General features: G+C 48.9%; 1 long non-coding RNA gene across 1 annotated transcript; it reads right to left on the bottom strand.

Moving 5' to 3' along the window:
- Nucleotides 1–19,934: 19,934 nt before the first annotated feature.
- LOC129714474 (uncharacterized) lies at nucleotides 19,935–27,200 on the bottom strand. The gene is made up of 3 exons (XR_008726352.1): nucleotides 27,084–27,200; nucleotides 22,647–22,721; nucleotides 19,935–20,170 (listed from the first exon to the last, which is right to left on the bottom strand). It is a non-coding gene; the product is annotated as an uncharacterized LOC129714474 (long non-coding RNA).
- Nucleotides 27,201–27,491: the final 291 nt, after the last annotated feature.

Raw genomic sequence — 27,491 nt, 5'->3', positions numbered from 1 at the left:
AGGCCTTTAATGGTCACGTTACATCAGGCGATCATTACAATACAACAGTGGCATCATTGTCTACAATACGCTCGCCCCCCGCGGTGACCAGCGTTCACAGAAAACGCCTCCAGTCCCCGTGGATATCGCGCGTTCCCTTTCTAGGGCCACGCCGGCACGGACGTAACCCCGGAAAAGGGGCGGGCAGCCGACTCTGGAGTGACCATCGACCGCCCGCTGCCTGGACCCCGCCAATGGCCATCTTGGCCAGGCCCAGGAGCAGACACACAGGGAGGTCCCACCCCCCCCTTCGATCGGCCCTCCCTACCTCCCACTTCTCTCTCCCCCCCTCCCACCCCTCTCTCCCTCCCACTCCCCCTCCCCCTCCTCCCTCCTCTCTCTCTCTCCTCCTCTCCCCACTCTCCTCCTCCCCCTCCCCCACCCCCTCCCCCACCTCCCCCTCCCTCCACTCTCCTCTCCCCCCCTCCCCTCCCTCCCTCCCACCCTCTCTCCCCCCTCCCTCCCTCCCTCTCCCCCCCTCTTTCTCTCCCTCTCCCTCCCTCTCCCTCTCCCCCCTCCTCCCCTCCTCTCCTCCTCTCCCTCCCTCTCTCCCTCCCTCTCTCTCCCTCCCTCCCTCTCTCCCTCCCTCTCTCTCTCATCCTCTCTCCCTCCCTCCCTCTCTCTCCCTCCTCCTCTCTCTCTCTCTCTCCCCCTCTCTCCCTCCCTCTCTCCCCCTCTCCTCCACTCTCCCTCCCTCCCTCCCTCCCTCTCTCATTATCTCCCTCCCTCTCCCCCCTCTCTCCCACCTTCTCTCTCTCCTCTCTCATTATCTCCCTCCCTCTCATCCTCCCACTCCCCCCTCTCTCCCTCCCTCTCTCATTCTCTCCCTCCCTCTCTCATAGAAACATAGAAACATAGAAATTAGGTGCAGGAGTAGGCCATTCGGCCCTTCGAGCCAGTACCGCCATTCAGATACTGGTACGGGGCAGCAGCCTCTAACACTCCATATACGTGTGGAACACGGTCTCTTCCTCGACCCAGCGGGCCGGCGAGTTTGTGAACCGCCTCAAATATTGGTTACACACCACAGCTCTGTGCAACATTCCCCACCCCAGGTCCCCGATGTAAAGAGGGAGGATTCCCTTATAGAAAGCCCTCGACTGGGGGGGGGGGGGGGGGGTCTACCCTATACTGACGGATTAGCGAATGGACTGTGTTTTTTTTTAATATCAAAAATCATTTATTTGATTACATACACGATACAAAAACCAAAACCCTGGTGACCAATTCACCACCATCAAGTCAAGTCAACTTGGTGTACTTTCATGACCATTGCTTCAACATGGCTGGCCATGAACAAGTTGCTGGTGATGTTCACAGCACCATATTACAAAATCACCAAATTATTCCGACACTGAATTCCAAACATCTATGTTACAAATTTACTACTAAAAATTAATATTAACATTTTGGAAAGGCCCTATAACCCCCACAATTAAAATGTGGATTGTGGAAATGTCGGAGAACCTACATCTAGAAAGAATTAGACTTGTCTTAATGGACAAACAAGAACTTTTTGCTAAAATATGGGCTCCATTCAATAACTATTTGGCCCGGCATGAAAACCCAACTGATGCGTGAACTCAGGATTAGATGAAAAGTTAAACATTATAATCTACGAACTTTTCTCCAATGACGTATTATAAGTAATTCATTCCACATTTTCTCTTTTTTGATATTTGTAATTCTTTTATTTCTCTTTCTCTCTCTCTCTATCTATGTAAAAAAACACTAAAGCAGAATTAATCGACAATTGAAAATGGAAAAGTGATTTATATGAAAAGCTGTTTTTACTATTATATGTAACTATACTTTAAAATAATATGTTTGCTTCTAATAAAAATATTAAAAAAAAAAAATTAAAAATATACTACTAACTATTATACAAGCCCGTTTAAAGGTGCAGGCAGCTGGCTCGGGGCAGAGCCCTATTCTGCCTGGCGCTGTGACTTGCGGATGGCCAGCTTGGCCAGGCCCGGGGGTAACCCAACCAGGACATCTTCAGCCCTGCCCTCTCCCTAGATCATAGAAACATAGACATAGAAATTAGGTGCAGGAGTAGGCCATTCGGCCCTTCGAGCCTGCACCACCATTCAATATGATCATGGCTGATCATCCAACTCAGTATCCTGTACCTGCCTTCTCTCCATACCCCCTGATCCCCTTAGCCACAAGGGCCACATCTAACTCCCTCTTAAATATAGCCAATGAACTGGCCTCAACTACCCTCTGTGGCAGAGAATTCCACAGATTCACCACTCTCTGTGTGAAAAAAGTTCTCCTCATCTCGGTTTTAAAGGATTTCCCCCTTATCCTTAAGATGTGACCCCTTGTCCTGGACTTCCCCAACATCGGGAACAATCTTCCTGCATCTAGCCTGTCCTACCCCTTAAGAATTTTGTAAGTTTCTATAAGATCCCCTCTCAATCTCCTAAATTCTAGAGAGTATAAACCAAGTCTATCCAGTCTTTCTTCATAAAGACTGGATAGACTTGGTTTATACTCTCTAGAATTTAGGTCGATCCGGTCACCAGTCCATCGATCACTGACAGTAGAGCCGCACCTCCCCCTGCGGACACTAGGTGGAGTGGCAGTGCCCCTTGCCCTCCGGACCCTGGCTACAAGGGTCGCCCCTACTGGACCAGGTGATGGGACAGTGTAGAGGCAGTGTGGGTGATGGGTTAAAGTGTTTACTCCATGGGGTTCCTGCTCTGGGATGGGTCAGGCTGGGCGTTGTTGGTGCGAGGGCAGTCTCCAGGTAGCTGGGCTGAGGCTAGCTGCATTTTCTATTTACCCTCTATTCTCGCCCAGTGTGGGAGCTCGTAGTTGCGGTCCAGTGAGTTGCAGCCCGCTCAGTGTCGGCGGGAGGGTAAAAGTGGTCGCAGCCTCCAGTGCAGCTGCTCGCTATCATGTACTTCCTGCAGATTAAAGACTCTCTGTAGATCCCTGAGCAACACATAGGGCAGGGTGTGTCCGACAGAGACGAGAGGCATATACACATCCTCACTCACTCACCATCCTGATAAGCCAACCAACAATTCAACCGTAACTCTATCCACCCCTCCCCCCCGCACCACCCCTTCCCAGGGCACCTTCCCCTTGCAACAGCAAAAGATGCAACACTTGTCACTTTACCTCCCTCCCTCGACTCCATTCAAGGACCCAAGCAGTCTTTCCAGATGAGACAGAGGTTCACCTGCATCTCCTCCAACCTCATCTATTGCATCCGCTGCTCTAGATGTCAGCTGATCCACATCGGTGAGACCAAGCGTAGGCTTGGCGGTCGTTTCGACCAACACCTCCGCTCGGTCCGCAATAACCAACCTGACCTCCCGGTGGCTCAGCACTTCAACTCCCCCTCCCATTCCCAATCTGACCCTACTGTCCTGGGCCTCCTCTATGGCCAGAGAGAGGACCACTGGAAACTGGAGGAGCAGCGCCTCATATTCCGCTTGGGCAGTCTGCACCCTAGCGGCATGAACATTGAATTCTCCAATTTCCGGTAGCCCTTGCTGTCTCCTCCCCTTCTCAGCTCTCCCTCAGCCCTCTGGCTCCTCCTCTTCCTTTCTTCTTCCCACCCCCACCCACCCTACATCGGTCTGAAGAAGGGTTTCAGAATGCATCCTTTACAATGAATGAATAAGTTTATTGGCCAAGTATTCACATACAAGGAATTTGCCTTGGTGCTCCGCCCGCAAGTGACAACATGACATACAGTGAGTTAGGAATGACACATAAAACATTAAACATTAGTAATAAAACATTATTGATTAAACATTCACAAGGATTGGAATGTAGTTGTATAATAGTATATTTAGTTATATAAGAATAGTGTATAAGAATATTTGTTTAGATAATTTAGATTTGGTATTAGAAACATAGAAACATAGAAAATAGGTGCAGGACGAGGCCATTCGGCCCTTCGAGCCAGCACCGCCATTCATTGTGATCATGGCTAATCGTCCCCAATCAATAACCCGTGCCTGCCTTCTCCCCATATCTCTTGACTCCACTAGCCCTTAGAGCTCTATCTAACTCTCTCTTAAATCCATCCAGTGACTTGGCCTCCACTGCCCTCTGCGGCAGAGAATTCCACAAATTCACAACTCTCTGGGTGAAAAAGTTTTTTCTCACCTCAGTCTTAAATGACCTCTCCTTTATTCTAAGACTGTGGTATTATGGGGGTGGGAATGTCTTGTATTGTATATATTATTGCAATAAGTGATTACATTTATGCTTGTTTAAAACAATACAGTGTAATGGCCGCTACTTATTAATGGTTCAATCAATGGTACCTTATTGTCCCTCTCCGACATCTCCGGTTCCCTCCCACACTCCACAGACGTACGGGTTTGTAGGTTAATTGGCTTAGTATAAAAATACTAGCCTGCCCCTAGTGTGTGTAGGGCAGTGTTAATGAATGGGGATCGTTGGTTGGTTTGTGCGGGCTCGGTGGGCCGAAGGGCCTGTTTCCGCACTGTAGAAGGGTCTCGACCCGAAACGTCGCCTATTTCCTTCGCTCCATAGATGCTGCCTCACCCGCTGAGTTTCTCCAGCATTTTTGTCTACCTTCGATTTTCCAGCATCTGCAGTTCCTTCTTAAACATGCTGTTACTATTTTCTATTTCCAGCACAACCTGTTTTTGGTTAATTCCATTAAATGCCTCAAGGCCCCTCTAAGGCGTGCTGTCAAACGTAATTCCCATCAAAGATCCATCAGCAAACGTTGTATGTGCATGTACGTGTATATGTGTTTACACGTGTAAATACGCACACTGGACTGATGGTTTGCCTATCTCTAAAACTAAACTCCCTCCAGCCTCATCTGTACACTTGGGGACAAATTTAAAACGCCAACACACACTTCATTGGGAAATGGGCAGAAACTGGACCCCCCCCCGGGAAAAACCCACGCGGTGAAGGGGAGAACATGCAAACTCCACACAGACAGCGCCAGAGGTCAAGATCGGGATTGAACCCGGGTCTTCAGCAGCTGCTGTACTGAGGCACTCTCTATATTTTTAATAAGCAGAAATCCTGAATGTATCATATTCGTAAATCACTAATCCGGATTTGTTTATTCAGAAGACAGACAGATATTGATAGTCTTAGTAAAGGGAGTTACCATCCAGTCATTACCACGGAAACACAACACTCACAATTGTATCTGGGATGCTTGTATAAGTTGGTTCTCGACTGGGCCAGAGGTGGGGGAGTTGCTGAATGTATCTGTGCCCAAAGTGGTGACAAGGGAAATCAACCCCTTCATTCACAAGCATTCATACAGGCTGCACACACATTCAATGCTGCTGGCCCTCTATCCCCTCCCCCTCCCCTGCCTATTGCGTGAGGCTGGCTGACTGGCAGACGTCCGAATTACTGGTGGTGAGAGCTCCCTCATCTCATGCTTGAGGGTGAGGTGTTTCCCCTGCAAAACTGGGGAATCAGTGTGACAGGGCAGGCAGCTTGGCAGGAGCTCAGCCTGACTCATGCGTACCCCTCCGTGAAGCAGCAGAAGAGGTGAAAGAAGTGATGGAAGTAAAGAACTGCAGCAGCTGCTGACTTATACCAAATAGTCACAATGTGCTGGAGTAACTCAGTGGGTCAACCAGAGAAAAAGGATGGGTCCCTTATTCAGGGTTGGGTCCCTTATTCAGAAGTTGGACAGGAAAGCCTGTTTGGTAGAAAGCCAGCAGCTGTTTCCTCTCTGTGTCTGAAGAAGGGTCTCGGCCCGAAACACTGCCTATTTCCTTCGCTCCATAGATGCTGCTGCACCCGCTGAGTTTCTCCAGCATTTTTGTCTACCTTCGATTTTCCAGCATCTGCAGTTCCTTCTTAACATAGAAACATAGAAACATAGAAATTAGGTGCAGGAGTAGGCCATTCGGCCCTTCGAGCCTTCACCGCCATTCAATATGATCATGGCTGATCATCCAACTCGGTATCCCGTACCTGCCTTCTCTCCATACCCCCTGATCCCCTTAGCCACAAGGGCCACATCTAACTCCCTCTTAAATATAGCCAATGAACTGGCCTCAACTACCCTCTGTGGCAGAGAGTTCCAGAGATTCACCACTCTCTGCGTGAAAAAAGTTCTTCTCATCTCGGTTTTAAAGGATTTCCCCCTTATCCTTAAGCTGTGACCCCTTGCCCTGGACTTCCCTAACATCGGGAACAATCTTCCTGCATCTAGCCTGTCCAACCCCTTAAGAATTTTGTAAGTTTCTATAAGATCCCCTCTCAATCTTCTAAATTCTAGAGAGTATAAAACAAGTCTATCCAGTCTTTCTTCATAAGACAGTCCTGACATCCCAGGAATCAGTCTGGTGAACCGTCTCTGCACTCCCTCTATGGCAATAATGTCCTTCCTCAGATTTGGAGACCAAAATATTAAATATCCTCTCTGTACCTCTACGCTACACTAAACTAAACTAAACTATACTATACCGAATTAAACTAAACTAAGCCAAACTATACTATACTAAACTAAACTAAACTTGGCAGCAGAGTGGCACAGCGATAGAGGTGCTGCCTTACAGCACCAGAGACCACATTCAATCCTGAATAGCTTTTTGTGTCTTTCTTCGGTTTAAACCAGCATCTGCAGTTCCTTCGTAAACATTTCACCTCCTGGTCCTCCAATGCAAATGGTAGAAACAGCATCTCATATTTTGCATGGGAAGCTTACAAGCCAGGTGTATGAATATTGAGTTCCTGTAACTTCAAGTAACCCCTGCGCTCCCTCTCTCTCCATCCCTCCCCCACCCGTCCCACCAGCTTCTTCTTCTCACCTAGCAAACAGCTAACAATTTATCATTGCTATTTATTTGCAGATCTTTCATTCATTTGTTCAATATCTCTTCACATCATCGTCTATATCTCTCGATTTCTTCCCCCCCCCGACTCTGATGGGGATGTCCCACTGTACGAGTTAATTCAAGAGTTCTCCCGAGTTCCCCTGATTCGAACTCGGAGAATTACGGTAATAGCCGCTCGTAGGTACTCGGGGATCTCGTCGACATTTTTTCAACATGTTGAAAAATCTTCACGAGTCTTCCCGAGCTTAACGCATTTCCCAAGTACCTGCCCTTAGCGTTACGAGCCGCTAAGAGACGTCCCGAGCTCCGAAGTACCCGCCACGTACATTCCACGTACTTACCACGAGTTTGATTTTTTTTTTAACTCGGGAGAGCTCTTGAATTAGCTCGTACAGTGGGACAGTTTCTACATATTTCATCAACTAAACTATACTATATATATATACTATACAGAGGGGACTGTGTAGAGACCAGAGGGGACTGTGTAGAGAGGGTGACGGATTTCCGCTTCCTGGGAATCCATATTGAGGAGGACCTGACGTGGAGCGTGAACACCACTGCGCTGCTGAAAAAGGTCCAGCAGAGACTGCACTTCCTGAGGGTGCTCAGGAAGAATAACATCACTCAGAGACTGCTGCTGTCCTTTTATCGGTGCTCTATTGAGAGCATACTAACTTACTGTGTATGCGTGTGGTACACCAGCTGCACAGCGGCTCAGAGGAAAGCGCTCCAGAGGGCCATTGACAACGCCCAGAGGATTGTCGGCTGCCCTCTCCTTACCTTGGAGGACTTACACAGTTCCCGCTGCTTCAAAAAATCCCAGAGCATCATAAAGGACATTTCCCACCCCGGACACTCCCTGTTTGAACTGTTGCCGTCAGGCAGACGGTACAGATCTACAAGGACAAGGACGAACAGACTAAAAAAACAGTTTTTACCCCACTGCTATAAAAGCACTAAATGTAGCCGCCAAGGAACGCAGGGGCGATACATACTAAGGGACTGTGGTACACTGTGAAATCGACAGAAGGATGGAGGGTTGGGTGTTTATGCGTGCTTTGTTCGTGATATTTATTTAGTTGTTTATCTTTTAATATTTTATCTTGTATGTATCGTTAGCTTTTAGAAATTTTTGAATGGTGCACTGACTGGCTGACATTTTTAAATTTCGTTGTACATGGTTCATGTTACAATGACAATAAAGAAACTATTCTATTCTATTCTAACTATCTGGGTACCTGCCCAAATGCTTTGACAGTACCCAAATGTTGTCATGGTACCCAAATATGATAGTACCTAATATTTTGGTTGTTCCTTTTGTTAATTTAAAAAAAAAATGATGTGGAAAAAACACACACAAATTGAGGCCTTTGATATTATGAATTTAGATGCCCTGCAGCCACCTAGACCTAGGACACGCTAGAGGCAGGAAACATGTTCCCGATGTTGGGGGAGTCCAGAACCAGGGGCCACAGTTTAAGAATAATGGGTAAGTCATTCAGAGCGGAGATGAGGAAAAACGTTTTCACACAGAGAGTGGTGAGTCTGTGGAATTCTCTGCCTCAGACGGCGGTGGAGGCCGGTTCTCTGGATACTTTCAAGAGAGAGTTAGATAGGGCTCTTAAAGATAGTGTAGTCAGGGGATATGGGGAGAAGGCAGGAACGGGGTACTGATTGGGGATGATCAGCCATGATCACATTTAATGGCGGTGCTGGCTCGAAGGGCCGAATGGCCTACTCCTGCACCTATTGTCTATTGTCTATTGTCTACATCCAGCCCATTTCACTGGAGTTTAGAAGGATGAGGGGGGACTTCATTGAAACTCACCGAATAGTGAAAGGCCTGGATAGAGTGGATGTGGAGAGGATGTTTCCACTAGTGGGAGAATCTAGATAGCACTAGAGGTTCCAATCTCAGGATTAGACAATGTCCCTTTAGGAAGGAGTTGAGGAGGAATTTCTTTAGTCAGAGGGTGGTGAATCTCTGGAATTCATTGCCACAGAAGGTTGTGGAGGCCAAGTCAATGGAGTTAAAGAGGGAACTGCAGATGCTGGAGAATCGAGTTTACACAGAAAAGGGAGAAACTCAGCGGGTGCAGCATCATCTATGGAGCGAAGGAAATAGGCAACGTTGCCGAAACCCTTCTTCAGAAGAAGGGTTTCGGCCCGAAACGTTGCCTATTTCCTTCGCTCCATAGATGCTGCACCCGCTGAGTTTCTCCAGCTTTTCTGTGTAACCTCCAAGTCAATGGATATGTTTAATAGACAATAGACAACAGGTGCAGGAGTAGGCCATTTGGCCCTTCGAGCCAGCACCGCCATTCAATGTGATCATGGCTGATCATCCCCAATCAGTACCCCGTTCCTGCCTTCTCCCCACACCCCCTGACTCCGCTATTTTAAGAGCCCTATCTAGCTCTCTCTTGAAAGCATCCAGAGAACCTGCCTCCACGGCCCTCTGAGGCAGAGAATTCCACAGACTCACCACTCTCTGTGAGAAAAAGTGTTTCCTTGTCTCCGTTCTAAATGGCTTACCCCTTATTCTTAAGGCCGAGATAGATAGATTTGTGATTAGTCCGGATGTCAGTGGTTATGGGGAGAAGGCAAGAGGCTGGGGTTGGTTGAGAGGGAAAGATAGATCAGCCATGATTGAATGGCGGGGTGGGCCGACTTGATGGGCCGAATGGCCACATTCTGCTTAAATCACTTATGAAGTAATAAACTGCCGCGGGGATTCAGTGACTTTTATATCACGTTGAATACTTTCAAGGCTCTGTTTTTTTGTTCATAAACAATTAAAAAAAACCTGATATGAAATTCCTCAGACCACTCCTGTAGCTGGTTATGTAGCAAAGGAACTGTGACTCAGTCAACAGGTGGAGACCAAGAGCATTCACTCACCCTGACCTGGTGGGGTGGGACTGGAGATGACGTGGAGAGGACTAAAGCCATCTGATCCTCTGTTGTCCCGTTCTATGTGGAAGCAAGGAACTGCAGATGCTGGTTTAACCAAACAACATGACACACAGTGCTGGAGTAACTCAGACGGGTCAAGCAGCTGATAGACACCAAAAACCCCTTCTTACACTCCAAAGACAATAGTCAATAGACAATAGGTGCAGGAGTAGACCATTCAGCCCTTCGAGCCAGCACCGCCATTCAATGTGATGCTTTCAAGAGAGAGGGCTCTTAAAGATAGCGGAGTCAGGGGATATGGGGAGAAGGCAGGAACGGGGTACTGATTTGGGATGATCAGTCAATAGACAATAGACAATAGGTGCAGGAGTAGGCCATTCAGCCCTTCGAGCCAGCACCGCCATTCAATGTGATGCTTTCAAGAGAGAGGGCATTTAAAGATAGCGGAGTCAGGGGATATGGGGAGAAGGCAGGAACGGGGTACTGATTTGGGATGATCAGTCAATAGACAATAGACAATTGGTGCAGGAGTAGGCCATTCGGCCCTTCGAGCCAGCACCGCCATTCAATGTGATCATGGCTGATCATCCCCAATCAGGACCCCGTTCCTGCCTTCTCCCCATATCCCCTGACTCCGCTATTTTTAAGAGCCCTATCTAGCTCTCTCTTGAAAGCATCCAGAGAACCGGCCTTTCCTGCCCTCTGAGGCAGAGAATTCCACAGACTCACCACTCTCTGTGAGAAAAAGTGTTTCCTTGTCTCTGTTCTAAATAGCTTACTCCTTATTCTTAAACTGTGTGGTTTAATGACGGTGCTGGCTCGAAGGGCCGAATGGCCTCCTCCTGCACCTATTGTCTATTGCCTATTGTCTTTGGAGTGTGGGATGAAACCGAAGATCTCGGAGAAAACCCACACACAGGTCACGGGGAGAAGGTACAAACTCCGTACAGACAGCACCCGTGGTCAGGATCAAACCCAGGTCCCTGGGGCTGTGAGGCAGCAACTCTACTGCTGCACCAGTCCTAGAGGGAACATCCAAACCTTGGCCAACACCGCCCTCCAGCATATTGGAACCTCCCCCTCTTTCTCCTTCCTCACCCTTCAAAGGGCCAGCTAGCCCCATCACCCCAGCACAAACCCTAGACAGCTGATAACACAAAGGGGAACAAAACTATGTTCCACCTTCAGACCAAGTTGTAGACAGTTAACTGGAACAGGTTTTTAAATATTTGTTTTAAGGCAGTCCCACCCTTCAGCACACTACTAAAGTAGGTTCCTGCACACAAGTCCACACTGTAACCACAATTACAGGTGGATAATGTACATCACCCACCAGGTGTATTTTGCTATGTACAGCTGAATTAGCTGGAACTGCAAAGCAAGCAGTGAGGCCACTCGGGGAGAGACACAAGGAACTCCACTTTAGAGATACAGCGCGGAAACAATATATAATAGACAATAGACAATAGGTGCAGGAGTAGGCCATTCGGCCCTTCGAGCCAGCACCGCCATTCAAAATGATCATGGCTGATCATCCTCAATCAGTACCCAGTTCCTGCCTTCTCCCCATATCCCCTGACTCCGCTATTTTTAAGAGCCCTATCTTGAAAGCATCCAGAGAACCGGCCTCCACCGCCCTCTGAGGCAGAGAATTCCACAGACTCTCCAATCTCTGTGAGAAAAAGTGTTTCCTTGTCTCCGTTCTAAATGGCCTACCCCTTATTCTCAAACTGTGTGGCCCCTGGTTCTGGACTCCCCCTACATCGGGAACATGTTTCCTGCCTCTAGCGTGTGCAAGCCCTTTACAAGTCCTTCGGCCCACCGAGCCCGCGCCGACCAGCGGTCCCGTACACCAACACCACCCCACACACACACACACACACACACACGAGGGGCAATTTACAATTTTACCAAAGCCCATCAACCTACAAACCTGTACGTCTTTGGAGTGTGGGAGGAAACCGGAGCACCCGGAGAAAACCCACGCAGGTCACAGGGTGAACATGACAGTACAGACAGCATCTGTAGTTGGGATCGAAGATGGGTTTCTGGTGCTGTAAGCGCTGTAAGGCAGTAACTCAACCCCTATGCCACCCAAATATTAAACTAGATTAGTACAATACAGCACATGCATAGCCCCTCCATCCATTATGTCCATGCTGTAGGTGATACCAATTCAATTAATCGCCTCTGCCTCGACATCAACCACATCCCTCCATTCTCTGCATGTCCATACCTATCTAAAAGCTGCCTCCACCACCACCCCAGGCAGCATGTTCCAGGCACTCACCACCCTCTGTATGAAAAACATGACCGGGACATCTACAAACTTTGTCCCTCTCAACTTAAACTAAGCCCTCTAGTCTTTGATATCTCCATGGTAGACAAAAACAGGAAAGACTCAGCAGGTGAGGTATAACCATATAACCATATAACCATATAACAATTACAGCACGGAAACAGGCCATCTCGGCCCTACAAGTCCGTGCCGAACAAATTTTTTTCCCCTTAGTCCCACCTGCCTGCACTCGTACCATAACCCTCCATTCCCTTCTCATCCATATGCCTATCCAATTTATTTTTAAATGATACCAATGAACCTGCCTCCACCACTTCCACTGGGAGCTCATTCCACACCGCCACCACTCTCTGCGTAAAGATGTTCCCCCTCATATTACCCCTAAACTTCTGTCCCTTAATTCTGAAGTCATGTCCTCTTGTTTGAATCTTCCCTATTCTCAAAGGGAAAAGCTTGTCCACATCAACTCTGTCTATCCCTCTCATCATTTTAAAGACCTCTATCAGGTCCCCCCTTAACCTTCTGCGCTCCAGAGAATAAAGACCTCCAGAGAATAAAGAGGTAGCATCTATGGAGCGAAGGAAATGGGCAACGTTTCAGGTCGAAACACTATTTCCATGATATATTTTTTAATTTGATATTTCCATGCTGTGGGAACAAGATCTGTGCCTCTCATCGTTTCATAAACTGGGGTCGGTGGAGGCATATACAGTGTGATGGATCCTTGGCATGAAAGCCTGGATGGAGTGGATGTGGAGAGGATGTTTCCACTAGTGGGAGAGTCTAGGACCAGAGGCCACAGCCTCAGGATTAGAGGACGTAACATTAGGATGGTGATGAGGAGAAACTTCTCTATCCAGAGGGTGGTGAATCTGTGGAACCTATTGCCACAGACGGCTGTGGAGGCCAGATCATTGGGGTTAGTTTTGTTTAGTTTGGTTTAGTTTAGTTTCCATTAGCTTAGTTCAGTTTAGTTTAGTTTAGTTTAGCTTAGTTTAGATTAGTTTAGATTAGTTTAGATTAGTTTAGATTAGATTAGATTGGTTTGGTTTGGTTGAGTTGAGTTGAGATTAGATTAGTTTAGTTTAGTTTAGATTAGTGATGCAGTATGGAAAAGGAGATTAAAAGACTCTTGATTTTAATGCCCTTGTCCCACTTAGGAAACCTGAACGGAAACCTCTGGAGACTTTGCGCCCCACCCAAGGTTTCCGTGCGGTTCCTGGAGGTTTTTGTCAGTCTCCCTACCTGCTTCCACTACCTGCAACCTCCGGCAACCACCTGCAACCTCCGGGAAACGCACAGGAATCCTTGGGTGGGGCGCAAAGTCTCCAGAGGTTTCCGTTCAGGTTTCCGTTCAGGTTTCCTAAGTGGGACAGGGGCATAAGGCTCTCAAATGTTACGGGGAGAAAGCTGGAGAATGGCGTTGAAACCAGAAAGATAGATCAGCCATGATTGAATGATGGAGGAGACCTGATGGGCTGAATGGCCTAATTCTGCTCCTATGACTGTGTTCTGACGATCTTGTCATATGGATTTATGATTCCGAAGGACCTGTTTGTATCATCTCACCAATGACCTACTGTGAAGTGAAATTAGAAACCCGTGCTCCTGAGAGGAATGTATGTTGGGGCTGCACCTATGCCCAGTGGCAATCTCCCTTTCACTTCCCCGATCCCTTAATCCTCCCTCTTTCTCTCCTCGGGCACCCGGCCAACTGCTGCCAAACTGCTTGTACCTTGCACAGGAATCCTCCCTGGGGCAGCTCCCCCCTTGTCACAACTCCCACAGTGCGAGAGAACAATGTCCCACACACACGCCCGCATGCACACACTCACTCACACGCACACGCACACGCACCGCACACGTGCACATGCACTCACACACGCACTCACACGCACACGCACCGTACACGCACATGCACTCACACACGCACTCACATGCACTCGCACACGCACTCACACGCACACGCACCGCACACGTGCACATGCACTCGCACACACACGCACCGCACACGTGCACATGCACTCACACACTCACTCACACGCACACGCACCGTACACGTGCACATGCATGCACTCACACACGCACTCACATGCACACGCACACGCACCGCACACGTGCACATGCACTCGCACACACACCCGCACACGCACACCCACACACACACACACACACACACACACACACACACACACACACATGCACACACACACACACACACCGCACTCTCACTACACACACGCACTCACACGCACACACACCGCACACGTGCACATGCACTCGCACTCACACGCACCGCACACGTGCACATGCACTCGCACACGCACACACGCTCAGAAATGCACACGCAGTCACACGCACATGCACACACACACACAAATGCACACGCGCAAACACAGGCACACACACACCATCACCACACATACTCACATGCACACAAGCACTCACACGCATGCACGTACGCCCACACACACAAGCACTCACACGCACAGGCACGCACACTCACACACACGCGCTCACACACATACTCGCTCGCACACACACGTACTCACACGCAAACTCACACATGCACATGCACATACAAGCGCACAGGCACACACGCTCACACGCGTGCACATGCCCACGCACACAACACACAAACATACACTCACATACACACTCACACACACGCGCACACACACATGCTCACATGCACTCACACACATATACACTCACACACACACAAACATACATGCACACACACATGCACACACACACACACACACGCACACATACGGGCACGCACACAAGCGTGCACACACACAAACTGACACACACACCTCATTGGCCTTATAATTTCACTTTGACGGGCAAATGCTCCCACTATCCTCCCTGAAAAGACACAAAGTGCTGGAGTAACTCAGCGGGACAGCAGCATCAATGGAGAACATGGATAGTTGGGTTTGATCTTTCTTCAGGCCTCTGACCCAAATCCATGATCTCCAGAGATGCTGCCTGAGTTACTCCAGCACTTTGTGTCTTTTTCTATAAACCGGCATCTGCGGTTCCTTGTGTCAACCACATTGTTCCATCTAGTTCAGACACAAGGAAACCCTTCAGCACTTTAATTAGAGCAGTGTTAATTATTGTGTGGAGGAACTGCAGATGCTGGTTTACAAAACAAGGCACAAAGTACTGGAGTAACTCAGCAGGTTAGGTAGCAGAAGGGTCTTGACTTGAAACGTCACCTATCCGTGTTCTCCAGAGAAACTGCCTCAGAAAATGCTGGAGTAACTCAGCAGGACAGGCAGCATCTGTGGAGAGAAGGAATGGGTGACTTTCTGGGTCGAGACCCTTCTTCAGGCTGACGAATGGGTGATGTTTCGGGTTGAGACCTTCGTCTGAAGAAACATCACCCATTCCTTCCCTCCAGATATGCTGCCTGAATTATTCCAGCATTTTGTGTCTATCTTGGCTTTAAACCAGCATCTGCAGTTCCTTCCTACACTGCTGATTACTCCATGGTTAGAAACAGTTTAGAGGTATACAGGCCAAATGTGGGCCGGTGGGACCAGTATCGATGGGGACATGTTGGGCAAGTTGGGCTGAAGGGCCTGTGACAAGGGTCTGTCTCTCTGGCAGGCACCAGGCTTTGTCGATGGTGCAGGCCTGCCACCTGCTGGCAAGCAGCTGGCACTGCCGCTCCACGCCTCACAACAACCAAGGCATGAAGTCATCTGTGGCTTCAAGCCCAAGCAACTGTAGATGCTGGAATCTACAGCAAAACACAAAGTGTTGCATAAAAATCATGAAGGGAATAAGATTAGGGTGAATCCACAGAGTCTTTTACCCAGAGTCGGGATATCAAGAACCAAGGGACATAGGCTTAAGGTAGAAACATAGAAACATAGAAAATAGGTGCAGGAGTAGGCCATTCAGTCCTTCGAGCCTGCACCGTCATTCAATATGATCATGGCTGATCATCCAACTCAGTATCCTGTCTTCTTTCCATACCCCTGATCCCTTTAGCCACAAGGGCCACATCTAACTCCCTCTTAAATATAGCCAATGAACTGTGGCCTCAACTATCTTCTGTGGCAGAGAATTCCACAGATTCACCACTCTCTGTGTGAAAAATGTTTTTCTCATCTCGGTCTTAAAGGATTTCCCCTTTATCCTTAAACTGTGACCCCTTGTCCTGGACTTCCCCAACATCGGGAACAATCTTCCTGCATCTAGCCTGTCCAACACCTTAAGAATTTTGTAAGTTTCTTTAAGATCCCCCCTCAATCTTCTAAATTCTAGCGAGTACAAGCCGAGTCTATCCAGTCTTTCTTCATATGAAAGTCCTGGTGAAAAGTCATATGAAAGGCGAGAGAGGAAATTAAATAAGAACCTGAAGGGCAACTTTTTCACAGAGGATGGTGGGTGTATGGAACGAGATGCCAGAGGAACTAGTCGAGGCTGGTAACATAACAGCAGGTGTAGGAAGGAACTGCAGATGCTGGTTTGTACCGAAGATAGACACAAAACGCTGGAGTAACTCAGCGGTCAGGCAGCATCTCAGGAGGAAAGGAATAGGTGACGTTTTGGGTCGGAAGCCTTCTTCAGACTAAAAAATGGAGAAGATAGAGAACAGTTCAAATTATTTGGACGGGAACGTGGATAAGACAGGTTTGGAAGGAAAGACGCCACACCTCCATTGTCTGAAGCCTGAAGAAGGGCCCCAACCCCAAACATCACCTATCTATGTTCTGCTGCATGATCTGCTGAGTTACTCCAGCACTTTGTGTCCTTTTATGTACACCAGCATCTGCAGTTCCTTCTTCTGAGCATTCGGGGCGGGCACGGTGGTGCAGCGGGTAGAGCTGGTGCCTTATAGCGCCAGAGACCCGGGTTCGATCCTGACTACTGGTGCTGTCTGTACGGAGTTTGCACGTTCTCCCTGTGACTGAGTGGGTTTCCTCTGGGTGCTCCGGTTTCCTCCCGCACTCCAAAGACGTGCAGGTTTGTGGGTCGTGTTGGAAGCAACTGCAGATAGATGCTGGTTTACACCGAGTAGACACAAAGTGCTGGAGTAACTGAGTGGGTCAAGCAGCATCTATGGAGAATCTATGGGTGACATGTCGGATCCTGAAGGAAAAGAGTTCCGACCCAAAACATCGCCCATCCGTTTTCCTCCAGAGATAATTATAATAATAATAATAATAAATTTTATTCATGGGCGCCTTTCAAGAGTCTCAAGGACACCTTGCAAAAATTTAGCAAATAGAGTAAAAACATGTAAGCGGAATGAAATAAATAGTAAAGACATTACCAGTACACAAATTAAAGACAGAATTCAGTCCAAAGACTAAACCGTGTCATTGTCCACTCTCCCTTCCGACAGCCATCTTGGACACAGAATAAAATAATCATTTACACACAAAAAATCATCCCATCACAATGGTTCCCACTGTGGGGGAAGGCACAATGTCCAGTCCCCATCCCCAGTTCTCCCATAGTCAGGCCTATTGTGGCCTCCACAGTTGCCTCTATGGAGGCCCGATGTTCCTGGCCGTTCGCACCGGGTAGCGTTGCTCCGGTGTCAGGAGAGTCCTCACAGCGGCTGAGACGGCTGGAACGACCGATTTCCTACCGGAGTCCGTGGCATTCCGAAGCCGACAAGGCCGGGTCGGTTGGTGCTCCGAGGCTCCCGATGTTAAAGTCGGCGCTGCTCCAATGCCGCTCTACAGTCCCGCAGCTCGACGTTGTTGATCACGGCGGTCTCAGCATACCGGAGCTCCAGCGCGGCGACCCAGGCAATGCATCGCCCGCTCCGCTCCACGATCGCGCTCCAGCGCTGCGCCGCCACCGAAGCTGAAGGTGCTGGGCGGTCCCCACCAGGAAAACGTCGCTCCACTCCCGCTGGTCGGCCGCAAGGACGGGTCGACAGTGCAGCCCGGGGAAAAAGCTGCCTCATCGACCAGGTAGGGACCTAGAAAATAGTTTCCCGTTTCCCCTCCACATAAAAGAGTCAAATTCCCCAACAAACATAGGACAACATTCACTAAAAACTAATTTAGAAAAGTGAATTAAACGGACAGCTGCTGGTTAGCCGTTCCCCAGGATGGCTCCTCCAGAGATGCTGCCTGACCCGCTGAGTTTGTAGGTTGTTGGCTTTGGTAAGTTGTAATGCTGACCCTAGTGCGTAGGCTAGTGTTAGCGTACGGGGTGACGGCTGGTCGGCACAGGCTCGGTGGGCCGAAGGGCCTGTTTCCGCGCTGTATCTCTAAAGACTAAATCCATTGGCCCACCCGCATGCAATCTCCAATCCCATCCATGGATAGTTCATCCAGGGAGCCTCAGATTCCTTCAATCACAGCAACGCAAAGAAACTCCCATGAAACAAGCAAGGTCAGGCTTTATTAGGCAGCTGGAAGACATTCAGTGTGATTGCATTATGACCATTGATCACCCCTGGTTTAAGGTATCAAGAACCAGCACCCTGCCCACAAATTGACACCATCTCTCCATTGTTCACCAGTAATTAGTCGTGCTCTGCTCCTGTGGGATTCTCACACCCAGGGCAACATTATTCACCCCTCACCCCCCTCCCCCCCCCTCCCTCCACCCCTCATTTGTACCCACCTATTACATGTGTTGGAAGGAACTGCAGATGCTGGTTTAAACCGAACATCTCTATCCAGAGATGCTGCCTGTCCCGCTGGGTTACTCCAGCATTTTGTACCCATCTACTGCCCAGCCAGGCTTTGTCACACACACACACACACACACACACACACACACACACACACACACACACACACACACACACACACACACACACACACACACACACACACACACACACACACACACACACACACACACACACACACACACACACACACACACACACACACACACACACACTCACACTCACACACACACACACACACACACACACACACACACACACACACACACTCACACACACACACACACACACACACACACACACACACACACACACACACACACTCACACACACTCACACACACTCACACACACACACACACATACACACGTACACAAACACACACACACACACACACACACCCCGCTCCCACACATACACACCCACACACCCCCACACAACCCCACACACACACACACAACACCACACACACACACACACACATGCACATACGCATACACGCATACATTGCCCCCTGTGCCCTGTGTGTCGGGAGAGGATGAGAAAGTGGGATAACACAGAACTAGTGTGAACGGGTGATCGATGGTCGGCACGGACTCAGTGGGCCGAAGGGCCTGTTTTTTTCCACTCAATTAAACCAGAGAATATCGAGGGGAGGGGGGGGGAGGGTTGGGGGGTGATTGGACGATATAGAGGAGTGACAAGGCACTGCAGGTGCTGATTTACACAAAGCTGGAGTAACTCAACAGATCAGGCAGCATCACTGGAGAACATGGAGAGAAGATGTTTCATGTTGATCATCACAGACCATCACACATCTATGGAGCGAAGGAATAGGTGACGTTTCGGGTCAAGACCTTTCGTTGTTCAGACAAAGGGTCTCGACCCAAAACGTTACCTATTTCCTTCGCTCCATAGATGCTGCCTCACCCGCTGAGTTTCCCCAGCATTTTTGTCTACCTCAGGCTATCTTTGATCGGATTTTGCTGGCTTTACCTTGCACTAAACATTATTCCCCTATCATGTATCTATACACTGTAAACGGCTCGATTGTAATCATGTGTTGTCTTTCCGCTGACTGGTTAGCACGCAACAAAAGCTTTTCACTGTAGCTCGGTACACGTGACAATAAACTAAACTGAACTAAACAGGGACCCTTCTTCAAACTGGAAGACATGTTATTTCATTGTGGTCACTGCGGGAGTATAGCCGGCACTGAGTCTTGGTCCATCTAACAGGGGCAGGATTCACGTGGTCCCCTGGGTTAGTGGAGGCCATTCTTCAGGAAGGAAGGTGGGATGGGATCCTCGGGCAGTTGGTGGCCATTGACCCGGTAGAGAAGTCCATCTACAGGTAGATCCTCCGCAGATCATGGGGGGAAGTGATAGCGTTACACTGCGGGCACAGCTTCTTTGAACCCTAGAAGGGGTGGAGCACAGAATTAAAGATGGAAACATACATACAAGTTCAAGTTCAAGTCACACTAATTGTCGCATGCACCAAAAAGAAAGGGGGGGGTCTCGACACAAAACATCAGCCATTCCTCCTCTCATAGAAAATAGGTGCAGGAGTAGGCGGCGCGGTTAGCACTCAACAAAAGCTTTGCTGACGAGTACCTCGGTACAACGGACAGGTCTGTAAACGGCGGCAACAGGGAGCCCGCGGGTTCAAACTGGAGGGACATGCTTTTTCATTGTGGTCGCAACGGTGTACATCCCGCACTGAGTCTTCGGTCCATCTAGCGGGGCCTGAAATCACCACCCCGCGCGGCTTGGAATGGCCGCGGGACTCTGCGAGCGCACGCCGGGGGCTCTAACACCAAGACCCGGTGTGCGACCTTGCATCACCCGGCGTGGCTTTAATGGCCGCGGGACAATCGCCATCGCCAGCCGGGGGCTTTGACTTTGACTCTGACATGGGGGGGGGGGGGGGGAGAACCCTAGTGGAGCACAGAATTTTAGATGGAAACATACAAAAAGTGGAAGTTCATGTCACATTATGTTGTGGCTTGCACCAAATTTAAGGGTAATGTATGGCTGCAAAACATCAGCCATTTGGACCTCTCATAGACAAATAAATTGAAGAATCTTGAATCTTGAGGCCTTCAAGCCTGCACCGCCATTCAATATGATCATGGCTGATCATGCAACTCAGTATCCCATCCCTGCCTTCTCTCCACACCCCCGGATCCCTTTAGCCACATCTAATGCCCCTGTCCCACTTAGGAAACCTGGACGGAAACCTCTGGAGACTTTGCGCCCCACCCAAGGTTTCTGAACAGTTCCCGGAGGTTGCAGGTGGTTGCCGGAGGTTGCAGGTAGTGGAAGCAGGTACGGAGACTGACAAAAACCTCCGGGAACCGCACGGAAACCTTGGGTGGGGGCGCAAAGTCTCCAGAGGTTTCCGTTCAGGTTTCCTAAGTGGGACAAGGGGCTTAACTCCCTCTTGAATATAGCCAATGAACTGTGGCATCAACTACCTTCTGTGGCGGGGAATTCCACAGATTCACCACTCTCTGTGTGAAAAAGGTTTTTTTCTTATCTCGGTCCTAAAAGACTTCCCCCTTATCCTTAAACTGTGACTCCTCCAGAGAAGCTGTCTGTCCCGCTGAGTTACTCCAGCATCCTGTGCCTATCGATGGCACAATTCGATGATTAGAGGGACGTAAGGGTCCTAGTCCTGACTTCCCAGACTGATTCCTGGGATGTCAGGACTGTCTTATGAAGAAAGACTGGATAGACTTGGTTTATACTCGCTAGAATTTAGGAGATTGAGAGGGGATCTTATAGAAACTTACAAAATTCTTAAGGGGTTGGACAGGCTAGATGCAGGAAGATTGCTCCCGATGTTAGGGAAGTCCAGGACAAGGGGTCACAGCTTAAGGATAAGGGGGGAAATCCTTTAAAGCCGAGATGAGAAGAACTTTTTTCACACAGAGAGTGGTGAATCTCTGGAACTCTCTGCTGCAGAGGGTAGTTGAGGCCAGTTCATTGGCTATATTTAAGAGGGAGTTAGATGTGGCCCTTGTGGCTAAGGGGATCAGGGGGTCTGGAGAGAAGGCAGGTACGGGATACTGAGTTGGATGATCAGCCATGATCATATTGAATGGCGGTGCAGGCTCGAAGGGCCGAATGGCCTACTCCTGCACCTAATTTCTATGTTTCTATGTTTAGTCCATCGCTCCCTGAAAGTGGCAACACCAGTAGATGGCATATTGCATGCTTGTCTTCATAGGTCGAGGTACAGTGTATAACAGCCAAGAAGACATGCGGAAGCTCTATAGATATTTAAGAAGGAACTGCAGATGCTGGAAAATCGAAGGTAGACAAAAATGCTGGAGAAACTCAGCGGGTGCAGCAGCATCTATGGAGCGAAGGAAATAGGCAACGTTTCGGGACGAAACGTTGCCTATTTCCTTCGCTCCATAGATGCTGCTGCACCCGCTGAGTTTCTCCAGCATTTTTGTCTATCTGCAGCTCTATAGGACTTTAGTTAGGCCATATTTGGAGGATGGTTTGGGAAGAGCTCCATCCAAGTCCCACGAGAAATCGCAGAGGGTTATACTCAGCCCAGACCAAGTATGGACTTATCACTCGCCAGGTTTTGTCCTGCCCCCACCTCTCTTCCAGCTTCCCCCCCCCAAACCCCTCATCTCCGACAGTCAGTCTGAAGAAAGGTCCCGACCAAAACGTCACCTATCCACGTTCCCCCGAGTTGCTGCCCGACCCGCTGAGTCACCCCGACACTTAGTGTCTTTTCATCAACGATCACGTCCAACGTTGATTTTCTGGATAGCTCGAGTGGAAGATGTACGGGGGTGGAGGTTGTGAAAGATACTCAACGGGTGAAGATACTTTGCACGCCAACGTTGGGCGTGGGCGTGCGGTGAACTTACCAGGGTGCGGAGCCAACATTCCTCACAGTGAATGTGCCAACACTGGATGGATGCCAATGGTACCGTGTATGATGCCTGGACACAGAGAGAGAGATACACAGAGTCATACACCTTCGGCCCAACATGCCCAGCTACACTCGTCCCACCTGCCCACGTTTGGTCCATATCCCTCCAAACCTGTCCTATCCTGGATTGCCTGGAAAGACTGGATAGACTCGGCTTGTACTCGCTAGAATTCAATAGATTGAGGGGGGATCTTATAGAAACTTACAAAACCGCGACGGCTAATGTCCCCTCTCATCATCCCACCTCAATGCCACCCACGACCACGCTCTCCCCTCTTGAGACAACTTTGCATTTGAAACGCATGATATTAATGGGATTAGCGGCATGGTTTGGTCGGGCTAAATTCTCCCACTGCCAACTAGTCGGTGTATAAAAGATTTGAGGTTTACTTGCCCCCAAGTCATGCGGAAAGTGCCCTTTGTGGTTGATAATTTAACGTTTTAAAGTTACATAAAGTTAAGTCTTAAATTCAAAGTTTAGTTTAGGTTAAATATACAGCGCGGAAACAACGCAGATTACTTCATCACTCTTGTTCAGCTTTCTTCTGATCTCGCTTCTCTTCCAAGGGGTTGGACAGGCTAGATGCAGGAAGATTATTCCCGATGTTGGGGAAGTCCAGAACTAAGGGATCACAGTTTAAGGATAAGGGGGGAAGTCTTTTAGGACCGAGATGAGAAAATCATTTTTTTTCACACACAGAGAGTGGTGAATCTGTGGAACTCTCTGCCACAGAAGGTAGTTGAGGCCACACAGTTCATTGGCTATATTTAAGAGGGAGTTAGATGTGGCCCTTGTGGCTAAAGGGATCAGGGGGTATGGAGAGAAGGCAGGGATGGGATACTGAGTTGGATGATCAGCCATGATTATATTTGGGTCGAACGGCCGAATGGCCTACTCCTGCACCTATTTCCTATGTTTCTATGTTCTATGTTACACTAGTCCCACCTGCCCACGTTTGATCCATATCCCTCCAAACCTGTCCTATCCATGTACCTGTCTAACTGTTTCTTAAACGTTGGGCTGGTCGGTGCTTGCAGCAGCGTGCACTCTTGGCAGAAGCAACAGCTCTGGGCGTGCCTCAGCCTCAGCCTCAGGCAGAGTGGTAATCGGAACAGAGACTGCCACCGCAATGGGAGGTGATGTCACCCTGCTGCTAACGTGCTGACACGGTGAACTCCTCGAAACTGCCTCCGTCCGACCTCCCAGCAAAACAGAAACTGCCAGCTTCGGAGCTGTAGCCAGGCCTGCTGCAGCTTGCCGTTCCCCAAAGTCGGAGCCCGGAAGGCTTTCAAATCAGCGAATTGTTACCAAATGACGCGGGTGGGCAGAACAGGTTTAATTAATGTTTAGGCAATAAACTTTCCCACTAATCCCCTCTGGTTCTGTGGAGCGATAGTTAAATGATTTTGAGCTTGGTTAGACTTTAGGCGTTAGAGATACAGCGCGGAAACAGCCCCTTCTGCCCACCGAGCCCACATCACCCAGCGGTCCCCGCACACCGGCACTGCCTTACACTCTAGGGACCATTGACAATTTCACCAAAGCCAATTAACCTACAAACCTGCACGTCTTTGGAGTGTGGGGGGAAACCGGAGCTCCTGGAGAAAACCCACGCGGTCACAGGGAGAACGTACAAATTCAGTCCAGTCAGCACCCAGTCAGGATCGAACCTGGGTCTCTGGAGCCGGTGTCTACCGCTGTACCACCGTGACACCCTTTAAGTTTAGAGATACAGGATAGAAACAGGCCCTTCGGCCCGTCGAGTCCACACCTCACAGTGATCCCCTGTGCACTAGCACTATCCTAGGGACAATTTCCAATTTTTACCGAGGCCACTAAACTAAACTAAACTAAACAAAACTTCACAAAACTAAATATGCCAAAGGTCTTGTAGTAGGATTGAACTGCAGATGCTGGTTTGGAGGAACAGCAACTCATGTTTCGCTTGACCAGCTTTCAAACCAGTGGTATGAATCTTGATATCTCTAACTTCTCCCCTCTCTCTCTCTGCCCCTCCCCAACCCAAGTAATTGGACTAGTATCAGTCATCTTGTTGAGTTTCATTGTCTGTAACACATTTTCACCTAAGCCCTCTGTGAGAACAATGGCCTGTTGCCTTTATCAGCGTTACTTTTTTGCATATCTCATTCACGTTCTATATCTCTCTAAATCACCGTCAATATCTCTTGTTTCCCCTCTTGTTTCCCTCTCCCCAGACTCTCAGTCTGAAGATGGGTCTCGACCACAAACGTCACCTATTCCTTCTCTCCAGGGATGCAGCCTGACCCTCTGAGTTAATCCAGCTTTTTGTGTCTCCCCATTCCAAATTCCAAGGCTGAGTGAAGGGAGAAATATCACTGATGGTCTACACCTTCAGGGGAGGAGAGAGTGAGTCGGGACAGGATTTTGCCATGTAAATTGTAAATTGTAAATTGTAAATCTTTATTGTCATTTCCTGAGTATTCGCATACTCAGAGGAAACAAAACATCATTTTGTCAAATGTTGTCAAAACATCATTTTTTCACCTCCGCAACATGGCCAAAATCAGACCCTCTCTCACACCCCCCGCTGCTGAAAGACTCATCCATGCCTTCATCTCCTCCCGACTGGACTACTGTAACTCACTTCTCCTTGGCATCAGCTCCACCTACATCAACCGACTCCAACTGGTCCAGAACGCAGCCGCCCGACTCATCACCCACACCAAATCTGGCACCACATCACTCCAGTCCTCAAACAACTTCACTGGCTTCCCATCTCCCACCAGATCACCTACAAAATCCTGGTCCTCACCTACAAAGCCCTCCACCACTTGGCCCCCCCTTATCTCACTGACCTCCCCACCCCCTACCAACCCTCACGGTCCCTCAGATCCACATCAGCCGGTCTCCTCTCCATTCTGAAATCCAACCTCTGCACTTTTGGAGACAGAGCCTTCTCCAGGGCAGCTCCCAGGCTCTGGAACTCCCTCCCACATTGATCCGAACTTCTGGGTCTTCACTCACCATGTAAAGCGACTTTGAGTCCTTGAAAAGCGCAATACAAATAAAATGTATCATTATTATTATTATTATTATTATTAAGAGTATCCATTCAAGGACCCAAGCAATCGTTCCAGGTGTGGCAGAGGTTCACCTGCATCTCCTCCAACCTCATCTATTGCATCCGCTGCTCTAGGTGTCAGCTGCTCTACATCGGTGAGACCAAGCGTAGGCTTGGCGATCGCTTTGCCCAACACCTCCACTCGGTTCGCAATAACCGACCTGATCTCCCGGTGGCTCAGCACTTCAACTCCCCCTCCCATTCCCAATCCGACCTTTCTGTCCTGGGCCTCCTCCATGGCCAGAGTGAGGACCACTGTAAATTGGAGGAGCAGCATCTCATATTCCGCTTGGGCAGTCTGCACCCTAGCGGTATGAACATTGACTTCTCTAATTTCAGGAAGTCCTTACTTTCTCCTCCCCTTCTCAGCTCTCCCTCGGCCCACTGGCTCCTCCTCTTCCTTTCTTCTTCCTGCCCCCCCCCCCTCCCCTCCCCCCCCCGATTCTCACATCAGTCTGAAGAAGGGTTTCGGGCCGAAACGTTGCCTATTTCCTTCGCTCCACAGATGCTGCTGCACCCGCTGAGTTTCTCCAGCATTTTTGTCTACCTTCGATTTTCCAGCATCTGCAGTTCCTTCTTAAACAGAAGTATTTGACACTGGTAGTTTGGCTTCTTGAATGAATGAATGAAGAATTTATCGTCACATCTAACAAGTCACAGTGAAATTCTTTATTTTGCATCTGAACCATCAACTACGATCAACTAGAGAGCAATCCGAAACTGCTATCCATCTTTGGAAACCCTCAGACTATCTTTGATCGGACTGTCCTTGCTTTATCTTGCACTAAACATTATTCATGTTATTCCCTTTATCCTGTATCTGTACACTGTGGACGGCTCGATTGTAATCATGTATCGTCTTTCCGTTGACTGGTTAGCGCGCAACAAAAGTGTTTCACTGCAGCTTGGTACACGTGATAATAAACTAACTACGATGACTATGGATGGATTTAGTTTGGTTACAACTGGTGTCAGGTGCTGACATTTGAATTGAATTGAATTTAATTTAATGCATGTGACAAATCGCAGTGAAATTATTTGCTTGCTCACCAAAGGTATGCAAATAGTCAGCATCTAAAGGGCATTGACAGTTACAAAGTACCCCGTGCTGGGCCCCCCTTTGTTCCCCCCACCACCACCCCTCACGGTAGCCCCCCCTACTCCGAGTCCCCCTTTGTTCTCCCCCATGCCCCTTCCAACAGTCCCCCCTCCCCCCCCCCCCCCCCCCCCCCCCCCCCCCCCCCAGCCAGCTCCCCCTTTGATCTTACCATACACACATGGCACCTGTAGTTCTCCCTCCTCAACAATCTGTGTGTCAACTCACTGATTCTCGCCTTTAAGAATTCCGATGTGACCCCTTCATCCTCATCCGAGCTTGCTGTCCTGCTGAGAGTGGGTTTGCAAACGTCAGAGCTACACGGCATGGACACAGGCCCTTCATCCCATCTTATCCATGCTGGCCAAGATTTTTGTTTGAGCAGGAAGGAACTGCAGATGATAGTTTAAACCAAAGATAGACACAAAATGCTGGAGTAACTCAGCGGGCCATCTCCGTAGAGAAGGAATGGGTCGAGACTCTTCCCCAGACTAGATTATTATTTGATTCCCCCCCCCAAAAAAAAACGGAATAAAAAATATGTACACCACAAAAACAGTCCAAAACCTCTTGTGCCATT

This window comes from Leucoraja erinacea, chromosome 39 (assembly GCF_028641065.1).
Source record: "Leucoraja erinacea ecotype New England chromosome 39, Leri_hhj_1, whole genome shotgun sequence".
Classification (NCBI taxonomy): domain Eukaryota; kingdom Metazoa; phylum Chordata; class Chondrichthyes; order Rajiformes; family Rajidae; genus Leucoraja; species Leucoraja erinaceus.
Note: the sequence above shows the minus strand (reverse complement) of the source record. Positions and strands in the feature narration are given on the sequence as shown.